General features: G+C 42.0%; 1 protein-coding gene and 1 non-coding gene across 2 annotated transcripts in view; one reads left to right on the top strand and one right to left on the bottom strand.

The window, feature by feature from the left end:
- The window catches only part of Adar (Adenosine deaminase acting on RNA), a 439541-nt gene that overhangs the window by 137571 nt on the left and 287927 nt on the right, over window positions 1-14043 (bottom strand). The window lies entirely within an intron of this gene.
- LOC145415835 (5S ribosomal RNA) lies at window positions 8637-8755 on the top strand. The gene has a single exon (XR_013900142.1). It is a non-coding gene; the product is annotated as a 5S ribosomal RNA (ribosomal RNA).

The following is a 14043-nucleotide window of genomic DNA, read 5'->3' as shown; positions in this document are numbered from 1 at the left end:
GCACAGTGATAGGGAAGGACTCCCTCAGCTTATCACTGAGTTAAGAAGTACTGAGGCTCCACCATTTGTGATGTGCAAATTGTATGGCCACAAATGTGTCATGGAATTCAAAAATGCATATCATATTGTGGAGCATTGGCATGAAATTAGTTGTGGAACCTATACAGTAGTGCTCAGCTCCTTTGTCTGCTTTAGCAGCAAAACCATTCTCATGCAATTAGGTTCTGCAAAGGAATGCTGCTGAAAGGTCACACAAAACTTTGTGTGACAACTCAAATGCATATATGACCTCAAGAAAAAAGGGATGGGGGGGGGGGTAAAAGGGGTCATACTCTGCGACAACCTCTATGTTTCACTCTTACAACACATAGCTGTGGCATCTAATGAAATTCTGCCACAGCAGAAAGCATGCGACGACCTCTATGTTTCACCCTTACAGCACATTGCTGTGGCATCTAATGAAATTCTGCCACAGCAGAATGCAGGCTCAACCCTTTACCACTTTCTAAGAATCTCCCTTGTAGACTGAAAACATGCACAACAGAAACCAAGCAATAACCCACAGCAAGGCTTGTAAGTACAGTGGAGTCTCTTTTATCCGAAAATCATGGGATTTTCAAAGTTTTGTTTGAGGCGTCTGGCAATAGATAGATAGATAGATAGATTTTTTCGGATAAAAGATACTGTAATAATATGTAGGATACAAGGGAACAGTACTGTACTCATCCATCACCCATTTCTGGCGACGTCTATCTCACCACTACCACCAGCATCCCAAAAGCCACTCAACCATCAACAAAACACTTAATACACTGTTGTAACTACTTACGTACCTGCACTTTTGTTAACCGTAATAGAAACTGTCTATCTATTTATCTATCTATTGCCAGATGCCATAATCCCTTAAAGGGTGGTCATTTGACTGAGTTATATGTTTTACGGGGAGGTGCACTAACCCTCCACCAACCCACTTGTTGCCACGTACGGAGCACGTATGGTTTGGTTATAAGGTTACCACCCAGCGTTGTAAATGGTTTCTTGGCTTACAGGAAACCATTTGGCTTGTCACTCAATGTAAAGCTACCTGAAAAGGAAGGAAAAGCAATAAGAAGTGACAGGAAAGATGGCAGAAATAGGAAGAGAGAAACTGTCAACTTAAATAAATCTTCACTCAAATAAACTTCGACCTTCACCAAAACAATTACGTAATTCACTGTCAGCAATTCAAACAAATAAAGTCTTACATCTAACTGTTTTTTCATATTTTTTGTTTCCTTGTTCAATCATTTTCACAACATCCACATTATCTTCCACATCATCCAAATCTTCCGAGGTGGTGGATGCAGCTGAGGAAGTGGGCAACTCGCTCTAGTAACTAGCGAAGCAACCATAAACTAATGCTAGTGGCACAAAACGAGCCTGCCGAGTTTGAATTTTCGGACAGATTTCAGATTTTTGCGATTAATCGAAATGAGAACGTTTTAGTAAAACTTACGGGTAATGGTATATTACAGTTAAAAGAATTTTGGATAAAAGAGACTCCACTGTACCTATATAATATGTGAAGGAATGGTCAGATGATTAGAGGTGATACGCTGTCTGAAAGGATGCAAATTCAATCCCATACCTAAGCAGGGAACAATATCAAGAGAATCTAATTATTTTCTACAAGACCCACTGATGTGTTTCATAGGCACCCTTGCTAACAAATCTGGCCTGAATGAGACAGTTCGAGCATGTACTCAGTAAAGACTGTGGGCATTAGTGCCAAAGTAGTGACACAGACAAATTTTGGGGGTTAGTAAAAATGCTGTCTTAGCTATGACTTGAAAATCTAAAAAAATATATATATATATATATTAATAATAATAATAAATGAAAATAAAAAATATATGAATAAGTAAAAATAAAAATGGGAGAGGGGCAAGGAACTATTGGTGTGCACTGACTGATTTTCTTTCCTCCTGAACAGTTCTGTAAGAATCAGAGCCAACACAAGTACCCAAATACTGTACTGTATAATTTGCTGCTATGAAGGGTAAACCACAAACTTCTCTGCAAAACAGAACTAGACCAACAAAGATTACAACATCTTAAAACAAAGATTAGGTTATGCATGAAGTGCCATTTTATATGTGACCAAACATTATAAAGTGCATCATTTCAAGGATCATGGTTGTGGAAGTTCAAATGAACAATCCACGATGCAGAGAACCAACCGGTAATTATGTCCACCACATCTGTGAAGGGTACACCAAGTGATACTCCTTTCCTGCAAGTTGTGGTAAAAATGAAAACTTTTGTGCCATAAGTATCATACTCAAATGCTTCCAAATGCCTTAATATTTGAAGGGAATACTGTTGCTGATGAGGTGTTAACCCAGTCTATCTGACTGAGAAGACCCTTCAATCCACAGTACCACACAGTTACTCTCCACAAATACATCACATCACTAACATTCCCAACATCATCCTGGGTAGCGATTTCAACGCCAAGGCATCGGCCCGGCATGTCAACAACCCTGACACAGACAGAGGGCTGGTACTACAATCCCAAACAGATCATCTTTTCATACTGAATAATCTCCATCAACATATCTATATCCCACACCAAGCCCTCTTCCTCCCATCATCTCCAGACATCACCTTTTCCTCCCCAATCCTCACCCCCCCACAACATCCTCGAGAGTGGTCAAAACCCTTGGATCTGATCACTTCCCAATCATCATCACTACCAAAACCAGCATCATCCCAGCTGGCCACAGACACACACACACTAATTACAGCCAGCCAACTGGGAGGCCTTCACAACTGAAACTGAACAACACTTTGAAACATTAACCCATCACGTCCGGAGGTTGTTTTCACCACCCAAACCACCAGAAGGTGTTTTTCTTAAAAATCACCATTATTTAAACCATAATTTCTCAACTAAAACAATAATATAATATTATAGTATAATACTATAATCATAATAATAATAACAATAATACTATAAAACACTAAATCATGTATACATGCCACCTGGATGTCCCCAGGTCGTCATATATACAGGCCACCCGGATGACATGGGTTAAAAAGTACATCCATCACAAACATTAACACCGCTGTGCACACTTTCAATACAATTGATTATACAAAATGCAGACAAAAGACACATCCTTAGAGGCAACAGAATGAGACACAACCCAAATTTCACACCAGAAATTCAAAGCCTCATCAGTCAATGGGAAACACTACGACACTCCCCAACACCCCATACACAAGACACCGTACAACAAATACAAGAACTCAGCACTCAAATAAACAATAAAATATCAGAACTGCAAACACTAAACTGGAATAATTATCTCCAAACACTTGATCACAAAACAAACACCAGCAAACTCTACAAAACACTAAACAACATCACACTCTCCAACGCAACACTACATCTTGCTGCGGCCTCCACAAACCCACAACATCCACTATATTACATGGCAGCACATCCACCCACATCAAGGAACATCAAAACAACACCCAGCACATGATACCATACACAAATACTGTCATCTCTCCCCCCTCGCCCACCTCAGACCAGCTTCCAGAAGCATATATCCACACTCAGATCACTCGCTGCTCCATTGAGTCAAAGAAAACACACAGCTGCATGCAGTTCCTCCTGACATCCAAACCTTCTGAATCCTATCTCCCTCGTGAGGACAGGGTCCACCTGGCCAGGCTGAGATGTGGGCACCATCCAGCCCTCTTAAGCTACCAGAAGAGGCTGGATGACTCCCGTCGCTGATGCCTGTCCAGGATGCAACACAGCACCCCATACTATTAAGCACATTATGGAAGACTGCATTGCACACAATCACCTACGCCAACAACACAACATACACTCTTTGAGAGCTCTGTGGGAAAGCCCGGTCTCGGCCATGGCCTTCCTAAGGGACTCGGGGCTGTTCGGCCAGACTGCCTAGGGAACAACTACTACTACTACAGCAACACTACACAATCACGCACTGCCATCACAACAACAGACACCATAACTTCAAACAAACAACAAGCAAGCACTCTCATCAATAACTTTTCACAAGTTTGCCATCTAAACCCCCATCGCAACGACTGACGTATCATCCGACGTATGAGACAATTCGCCACAGACCCGGACTTCGCACTTTTCACTTACAACCAGATGAAGCACATCATAAGCAACCTTAAGCACTCATCTGCCTGTGGACCAGACAACATAAGCTGACATTCACCTTAAACATCATGGACCACAAGGCATACAAGAACTCACCAACATATCAAACTACAGCTCTCACACAACATAATACCCAACATCTGCAAGCATGACATTATCATCACTATCCCCAAACCCAACAAAGACCCCTTTACCTTCCTCACACCGCCCCATCACACTCCTCTGCACCCCTTCCAGAGTCACTGAACTAGTTACACCTCACACCCCCCTAGCCCCATCACAGCATGGTTTTAGGCCACTAGACTCCACGAACACTCTTCTTACAGATCTTACACAAAGAATTTTCGATGGCATGAATTCAGCTAGGCTACCACACAGAACACTCATAGTCACACTAGATATTAGCAAAGCTTTTGATGCCATCCCTCACCACAACGTCACAAACAAAATATTCAACACAAACATGCACAATAACATAAAAAGATGGCTGGCAAACTACTTAGCATGCAGATGTGCACACATAACATTTGCCAGTAACTCCTCAAACATCAGAAACTTCACAAATGGCTTCCCCCCAGGGATCTGTTTTGTCCCCTACACTCTTTAACCTATACATGCACAACATATCCACACACTGCAGATACACATAGCTTCCTAAGCAGACAACATAACACTTACATGTACACACCAAAACACAAACACAGCTGCACACATCCTCAATTCTTACCTCAACATGCTACACGAATGGTTCACCACAAACAGGCTCAAAATAGCCCCAGCCAAATCTACAGTGACCCTTCTCACAAACTGGACAGCAGAACACAGTCACATTCCACACCTCACCATAAACAACACTCCCCTACCACACACACACACACACACACACACACAAACACACACACACAAACACACAAATCCTTGGTGTAACATACAATACATCAATGTCATTTAAACAACACATCACAAACATTAAAAATAAATTAACACCAAGACTCAATGCCTTGAGGTCACTTGCCCATACAACATTTGGACACAACAAAGAAACCACCACCACAGTATCCAAACAATATATACATTCAGTGACGAATTATGCAAGCCCTGCTTGGGCTCCTAACCTCACCAAAACACACTACAACACTCTACAGACCATACAGAACATGGCCCTAAAAATAATCACGGGCTGCACAGCTACTACACCGACAGACCATCTACATCAAGAAACCAAAGTCCTCAAAGTCAAGGATCATCTAGACATGAGAGGCACCCAAATTCTCGCTGCAGCATCCACAAACCCATACCATCCACTACACTACATGGCAGCACATCCACATACACCAAGGAACACAAAAACAACACCCAACACACGTTATTATACACAAATACTGTCATCTCCCCCCCCCTCGCCTGCCTCAGACCAGCTTCCAGAAGCATATCCATACTCAAATCACTCGCCGCTCCAATCAGTCACTCGAAGACAACACACAGCTGCATGCATGGCCTCCTGATATCCACTCTTCTGAATCCCACCTCCCTCGTGAAGACTGGGTCCACCTGGCCAGGCTGAGATGTGGGCATCATCCAGCCTTCTTAATTTACCAGAAGAGGCTGGATGACTCCGTCGCTGATGCCTGTCCAAGATGTAACACAGCACCCCATACTATAAAGCACATCATGGAAGACTGCACTGCAATTAACTACACCAACAATGCAACATACACTCCCTGAGAGCTCTGTGGGAATGCCTGGTCTTGGCTGTTGCCTTCCTTAGGGACTCAGGGCTTTTCGGCCAGACTGCCTAGGGAACAACTACTACTACTGCAGGCAAGCAACCATCCCTGAAGGGCCATCCCGTGCAGTCAACTGATGTTCCCTTGTGGCTGACAGAGCCTTGCTACAGGGCATGAGATTTAGTGTGAAGGTTAAGTTTCTCAGTGGATGCTGCATCTGCATCTCAACCCAGTTAACAAGGGCACCATGTCACCACATTATTTGGCTCTAAAGTTACCACCCAGTGTTTTAAACGGCTTTCTGAGTCACAGGAAACCAACTGGGTTGTCACTCAGTGTACAGCCACCTGAAGTGAAAAGAACAGTAATAAACAATAACACAAAGGGTTAGACAAGGTGCCGAAGAAGTTAGTCTGGGAGTGAAAGATAAAAATGGTAGATTACTAATAAAGAAGGGAGAAAAACTGAGCAGATGGAGAGGACACTTTAAAGAACTGTTGAACATAGAGACTGAAAGAAATTCGAATGTAAGTGGTTGGGGAATGGCTGGGAGAAGGAGAAATGTGAGAAGAGAGGAAGAAACCAGTAGGATAGAAGTTGTGGAAGCAATGAAGAAAGTTAAAATGGGGAAAGCCCCTGGAACTGATGGAGTGTGTGATGAAAGGCTGAAGCATAGGGAAGAGATAGTGGCAGAATGGATGTGGAAAATGTGCAGATTGGCCTGGGAGGAAGGTAGAGCCCCAGAGTACTGGAAGTCAGGTATAATAATTCCCCTGTGCAAAGGAAATGGGGAAAAAGAAGTATGTGGTAATCATAAGGGCATCTGTCTTCTTAGTGTAACAGGAAGAGTATACGGTAGGATACTTACTGACACAGTTAGAGAAATAACAGAAGAATTAGTTGGAGAAGAACAAGGAAGTTTTAAGAAGGGAAGAGGTTGTGTAGATCAGATATTCATTCTTAGATCTTTAGTGGAAAAGTTTCTAGAGAAAGGAAAGAAGTTGTTTGTGGCCTTGATGGATCTGGAGAAAGCATATGACAGGGTGGATAGGCATGGATTATAGAGAGTATTAAGAATATGTGGAGTAGATGGGAAGTTGTTGTATTCTGTGAAGAGTAAGCATAAGGGTGCTAAGGCTGCAGTGCATGTGGATTGTGAACAGAGTGAATTTTTCTATTTGAAGGTTGGACTGAAACAGAGAAGTGTCATGTCTCCATGGCTGTTCAATCTGTATATGGAAGGGGTTATAAAAGAGATACAAGGTAGGGCAATGAATGTTGGAGTGTCCCTAGTGAGAAAGGGCAGTGTTTCGAAACTCACTGTCCTGTTGTTTGCAGATGATACTGTGCTGTTAAGTGAAGACGACGGGGAGCAACAAGGCTCGGCGATGAGTTTGGGAGAGTGAGTAAGAAATGGAATCTACCGTAAAGGTGAATGTAGGGAAGAATAAAGTTATGGTCTTCGAGAGAAGTGAAGTCAGTGAATGTACAGTAAGCTTGGATGAGGAGGAAATGGAAATGTGAGTGTGTTTAAGTACTTAGGTAGTGTGATGAGTGAGGATGGAAATTTTGAGGGTGAAAGGATACAACAAGGAAGAAAGGTTGCTGGTTCCTTGAAAGCAGTGATAAGAAACAGGGAAGTAAGCATGGAAATAAAAAACTCACTACATGACAATACTGTGATACCAACTCTAATGTATGGAAGTGAAGCTTGGACTCTGTTGGAGGGACAGAAGTCAAGAGAGAGAGCAGTGGAAAAAGAGTTATTTGAGAGGAGCGTGTGCAGTCACATGGGGAGACAGACTGACAAATGAGGAAGTGAAGGAGTGTTGTGGTGTCGATGTGGATGTAATAGGAAGCATTAGGAGAAACATACTGAGGTGATTTGGCCATGTGGAGAGGACAGAGAGCCTGACGAGAAGAGTGCATGTGAGTGAGGTGAAGGGGGGGAAAGAAAGGGGGAGGACCAGGATGAGATGGAGGAATGGAGTGGAGAAGTATATAAGAGAGGGGGGTGTGAGCTGGGAGCAGGGCAGTGAAATGGCGGGGGACAGGGTGACATGGAGGCAATTTGTTTGTGGCCACCCCTTGCAGCATTAAGGCGTCTGGCAATAGATAGATAGATACATGGACAAAGGGTGGGAGAAACAGGAAGAGAGGAGGACAAACACAAAATAAGAATGAGAGACATCAAGGAAGAAGTAGGCAGCACTACATCAAGTGAGTGGATAATGGGTGCCTTCACCTACCACCAAGAAGTGAATACAGTGATATCTGCTTGCCCTGTCAGTGGCTGGGATGAAGGAAAACCTCTCAAATGATTCCTCTAAATGTCTGAATACTTGTATGAAGGGAATGTTGTTATGACTGGTAAACCCTTAGTGGTAACCTCCTCAGTTACTCTGAACTCAGTGAGATGATGCAGGCAATTGTGTTGTTCAAGTTTTTTAGTAAGGTAAGACGGGGTAATTTCGTCGTGAAAGGTGGTTTTCGCTAAATATGAACCACCAAGTATGGAATACGGTAAAACCTTGATATAATGGACTTCAATGGACTGGAATTCACTTTTATCGGACTCGAGGAGCTACCGGACTAAATTCCTACGAATCGGAAAAAGCCTGGTGCATCTGGCAATTGATAGATAGAAAGCCAGAAGCAGTCTGGACTGCCTGACCACTTCATGTATGTTGACCACAATAAGGTAAATAAAATACAGTGCCAACGGCCATACCACGTTGAGTACACCGCTTCCCGTTCGATCAGCAAAGTTAAGCAACGTTGGGTCTGGTTAGTACTTGGATGGATGACCGCCTGGGAACACCAGATGCTGTTGGCATCCCTACGTGTCAAGTGGGGTTGGTGGAGGATTAGTGCCCCTCCCTGTAAAACAATTAACTCTAAGCCCTTGACCACCCCGTTTGGGATACATAGCGTCTGGCAATGAATGAATGAATGAACATGTTTATCAGTGTACAGTACAGTATTATTATATAAATTATAGCATTTGATTAATGTAGTGAAGTTATAACACAGCATAGTACTGCAGTGGTAGTCAAAACAGTTTAAAAACCATTCACGTGATCCGGATTAATGTCTGATATATTGGAAAAAGTCCGGATGTCCCTTTTATCGGAATATCGCATTTTTCGGAATGGCTTGGGCCCCAATTAGTCCATTATAGTAAGGTCTTACTGTATTGACATTTTTAGTGTTTTATCAATACATTCAGTCCTTCTGCTGAAGATACCTAAAATTGTTTTTGTAAAAAAAAAAAAAAAAAAAAAAAATTAAAAAAAAATGGAGGGGGGGGGGGGTCTCATGGCGAAATTACCCTGCCTGATGGGGTAATTTCGCAGCGAACTTTGTTGTTGTTCATCATCATCATCATCCAGATCTCCTTTCCCAACCTAAGGCAGGGTGAGGGGTAGCATGTCCAGACAGCCCAAACTTGCTGAATCCAAAGGCCACACTTCCATTCACTCATCATTCAAGCCCCCGGAATCCTGGCTCTATCGGATACGCCAAAAACATTCACCACGTTCTGTAGCTTCACATAAACGTATCCAATTGATTTGCTGTTTCTACTGTTATAATATTTACTGTTATTACTGTTATAATACCACACTACATATCATACACAACTGATTATAACCAGGCTTAGATAGCCTAGGCTACCATACAGTAGGGCCTATGCCATGTATTGGACGAACTTTATTTTGATGGCATCCATGATTGTTTCACAGACTGTTTCATGGTTGGTAAGTTGGTCTGGGGACTCCCACGGCATGAGTGCATGGCAGGGTTCTGTATTGGTGTGTGTGTGTGTATGTGTGAACAATGCAACCAGTTCTGAACCACTCCTACCCTGAGACACGTAAATAATGGATAATATTTTTTTTCCAGTATTTATTGATGCAATAAATGCTGAAAACTTTCAGTAAACAATTTTGTTTCACCAACGCTATTATTTTTTGCACGATGGATCAAAACTTCACATGACCTTATTACGTCAGAATTTCTCTAAAATCTAAGCCCAACAGAAGCCAAATCCATGCAATAGTGTGGAAGCTATGGGCCTTTGAACTGGAATTAATAGCGTTGCGGTGAAATTATCCTGCAGCGAAATTACCCAGTTTTACTCTATAAGGTTATAAGGTCATGCCTCTAAGTAAGAAAACCAACATTACCACAAACTAACATTTTAGTTACTCATATAGTCACTGAAAAGAAACAGAAAAACATTGTAATCAGAAAATAGCAAGCTAAAAAAAAAGTGGGTGGGGGGGGGGGACATGATGGAAAGTCATGCAAATATACTTGGTATATCATTTAATTTCTTTTTGTTTATAAAGGCTCTTACATGCTAAAATGTGTCAGCCTGGCTCACCTAATTGTGGCCCTCCATGCTGCTTGATCTCTGGCAGCCTCCCTATTCAGTCCTATCCCTGAGGTCACACTCTATGACCAAGTCACTGGTCCTTTTTCCGTCAGCCTCTCGCAACCATACCCAGACATTCACACTTCTCACTTTCTGCACCCAACTGTCATCCACCATCCTCTACACATGCCCAAACCATTTCAATCTACTCCTCCTTATCACAACTCCAATAAACTTCAGTCCCATCCTTCCTCTGAACTCCTCCATTGTAAGCCTAGTCCTCCCAAGCCTCACATTCATGGACGCGCTGCACATCCAACTAATCACTGTCGTCTCTGTACTTCTGAGCCAACAAATATTCTCTTCCTTTACTGCCCAGGTCTTGCTACCATTCAGCATTACACTCCAATAATATGCTGTTTACAAAGATTCCTTAGCATGGATGGAGAGCCCTCTCAATGTCAGGTGACTCCCCAACACACTGTACACATGAAATCAACATTATCTTGCAGTCTACCTCTGATACCACTACATCTCTTATGCACCCACTTATCACAAACACTGCACAGGATGAAATTAAATCCCACACCAAAGTGGTGAAACCACACATGGCCATTCTTTCTCTTCTCTCAAAGTATTGCAGCCTGTCCTAGATACCCTCATTTTCGTTTTACCTGCATTTACTCTCAAGACCCCACACCATCGTTCCACTTCCTAAATCTTTCCTCTGCCTCCCTTTGACTCTCTGCAATCAATACCTAATCACTGGCATACAACATTTCCCATGAGAGTCCATTTCTGAAGTCGTGTGAAATGGCTTCATGCACCATGATGAACAATAAGGGGCTCAAGATGCACACAACACTCACAGAAAACTCCTCGCTCACTTCTCTCTCTCCTGGGTGTGAGCACCCACATACATGGCCATAATCGTCCTACCCAGCCACTGCTCGATTCCAAGCTTTCTCATTGCCCACTTGACCACCTCCCTTGGAACTCCATCAAAAGCTTCCTCCAAATCAACAAAAACAAAGGACAGATCCCTTTTCTTTCATATTTTTCCTGAGGCTGGCAAACAAGGAATACGGCATTAGTGGTCCCATTGCCTGGCATAAACCCACTCTGCAACATATCAGTATTCACTCTTTCTCTAATCATACTTTCTAGAACTCTCTCCATTACCTTTGTTATCTGGTCCAGAAGTTTTATGCCTCTATGGTTTCCTCAATCCTAGGTATCACCTTTCCCCTTGTATACAATTACAATCAAACTCTTCAGCCTGTCATCTGGGAAAACACACTAATATACAGCATAATCATATCAAATCAGTAACTAAACCCATCCCTATATCTCCTAAGGCCTTCAGCATTTCAGCAGTCAACAAATACATCTTCAGCCTTCCTCAAATGCATCCTGCCTCCTGCTCTCTCTCTCCACAGAGTGCACTACAGTCTACCACCCTTAGGGATTAATCAGAGGTAGCCTCCTCCTGCTCCTCACAAGCGAGCTCTTTTAATTTATACCAGACTCTTCCTGTCATGTGTAGATATGACTAATTGCTTTTTTCCTGTAAACAGACACAGATTACAACTGCTCCAATACTTACAAACTTTCAAATAACAAACACCTTACATGAGACATCATTTCAAATTGAGCCTCCCTTCATAGAAAGCCCTACCATGCTTATTGATAAGAAATTTGAGCCACAGCATCAGAGTGCAGAGAACAGCTTATTATAGTGCTAACAGCTATGAGTTGTGCATTTTCATTTACTAATGGATTAAAATTGCCTTTTGGGAAAAATATTCCGAATAACACCAGAAAGACAGTTCTGCAGTTAAATATGTACTCCTACATTACTGTATCATACTTCAAATACTCATAGCTATACAGTTTTTCAACACATCTGTGAGGAATATGAAATCTGAAAGGTAAAGGTTTAAGCAGTGCCAAAAAAAACAATGTCCATTTGTATGGTAGGTACAGCTTCTTATGGTAACTGACATATCATTTACCAAACCCCTATAAACTGCAGGGAGAATGAGATTAGTACAGTAGCACTGACAATTTTTTTTTTTTTTTTTTTTTTTTTTTTTTTTTTTTTTAATGCGAGGAAGAAGGAATCAAGGGCTACGAGTCCGCATTACAGTTCCTTCCAAGAAGAAACAAAAACAAAAAACAAAAGTGAGACAAATTCAAGATCCATTCATTTCGAGATATCTGGACACACTGCATTTGAAAGACCATTGTTCTTGTGTTTCTGGTTAAGGTAAATTCCAAATTGGATTTTTGTACTTGGCTTCACTGACATATTTTCCTATGCTCTTTATGTGAAACTGCAATGCTATAAACTGTTATTCTTGGCCTTGGAAGGCATTATCAATCTACTCTTCAGAATCACGAACTGGTTATTTTTTCATATTTGACTTTTACATATTCTTTCCAAAATTAGGGTGTGTATTAAACACCTGTGCATACTACAGTATATGCTGTGAAGTATGGCAAGTTCATAAGTAGGGGAGCAGCTGTATTCTGGTTCTCCTATGTGCATTAACAAGAGTGATGTTAGTAATTACAGTTTCGTGAGAAAACTGGAGGACTTTGACCCATCACAAGGCAGGAAGCAATGAGTGTAATATTTCATATGTAGAAAAGGCACATGACAAATGGAATATGGGTGAGACTTTACAAAGGTTCTAAAAAAAAATATTAATTAAAGAAAAAAAAAATGAAGCCTTATATTATGATGGATGCTTCAACATGGTCACCAGGGCAGGTGTGGTCACAAGTTTTAAGGCATTCCAGGAATAAGGAAACAAGACCTTCCAAAGCACCTACATCATGTGCCTTAACACTGGTCTCATTAAGTGGAGAAGGACAAAGAAGGCAGACAGCTGAAGCAGCAGCATTTATTTTATTTTATTTTTTTTTTAATACAAACTTCAGCACAATGATGTGATGATAATGGCGTGTCGGGAAGATTTTTATGTTTTCACGATTTGGCTGAAGGCTGGGTAAGCAATGTGGAAATGAAAACAAGGGATGGGGGGGGGGGCTAATCCACGTCCAGAAGCGATATGTGAGTGCAACATGCATTGCAAAAAGACTTCAGATGTGTAGTCCAAAAAGATGAAGGACTACACCGAGCTCCTTTCTGCTCCATAGTGGAGCACCATCACCCTACCACTGTTATGCTGAAGGTACCCTAAGAACATAAAACTTACATGACTTGTACACTGAATGGATGACAGAAAACTAAAGTATGTGCCTTCCACTATCAAAAACATGTCTATGAGAACTTGTATCTATTCTGAACTGACACAGTCTTTTTCACTAACTTGGATTCCATCATTCTACATAGCTTGTTGGGTTCTAAGTTTCTCATCATCATCATTCGGACCTCCTTTCCAATCCTTGGGCAAGGCAGCCCAAGTTTGCCAAATTCAATGGGCCACGCTTCCATTCACTCATCATTCAAGCCCGCAGAATCCTGGCTCTATCTGATACATCAGAAAAACTTTCACCACATTCTGTAGCTTCACACAAACGTATCCGATTGAGTCAATCCGAATGTTGTCACATTAAAAAGGGGTGCCAAATCCCTGATCAAGCACTTCACCACACAAGATTCATCCAGCCAGCTCAATCTCTTGTCAGATCCCTAGTCTCACTGACTTCCATACCTCTCTACCTCATACATTCATCCACCATATCCCTCCACCTTCTCCTTGGCCTACCTCACCTCC

The sequence above is a fragment of the Coenobita brevimanus genome, chromosome 103 (assembly GCF_032717465.1).
Source record: "Coenobita brevimanus isolate Jiangsu-jjx chromosome 103, ASM3271746v2, whole genome shotgun sequence".
Classification (NCBI taxonomy): Eukaryota; Metazoa; Arthropoda; class Malacostraca; order Decapoda; family Coenobitidae; genus Coenobita; species Coenobita brevimanus.
This window is presented reverse-complemented; position numbering and strand designations above follow the sequence as displayed.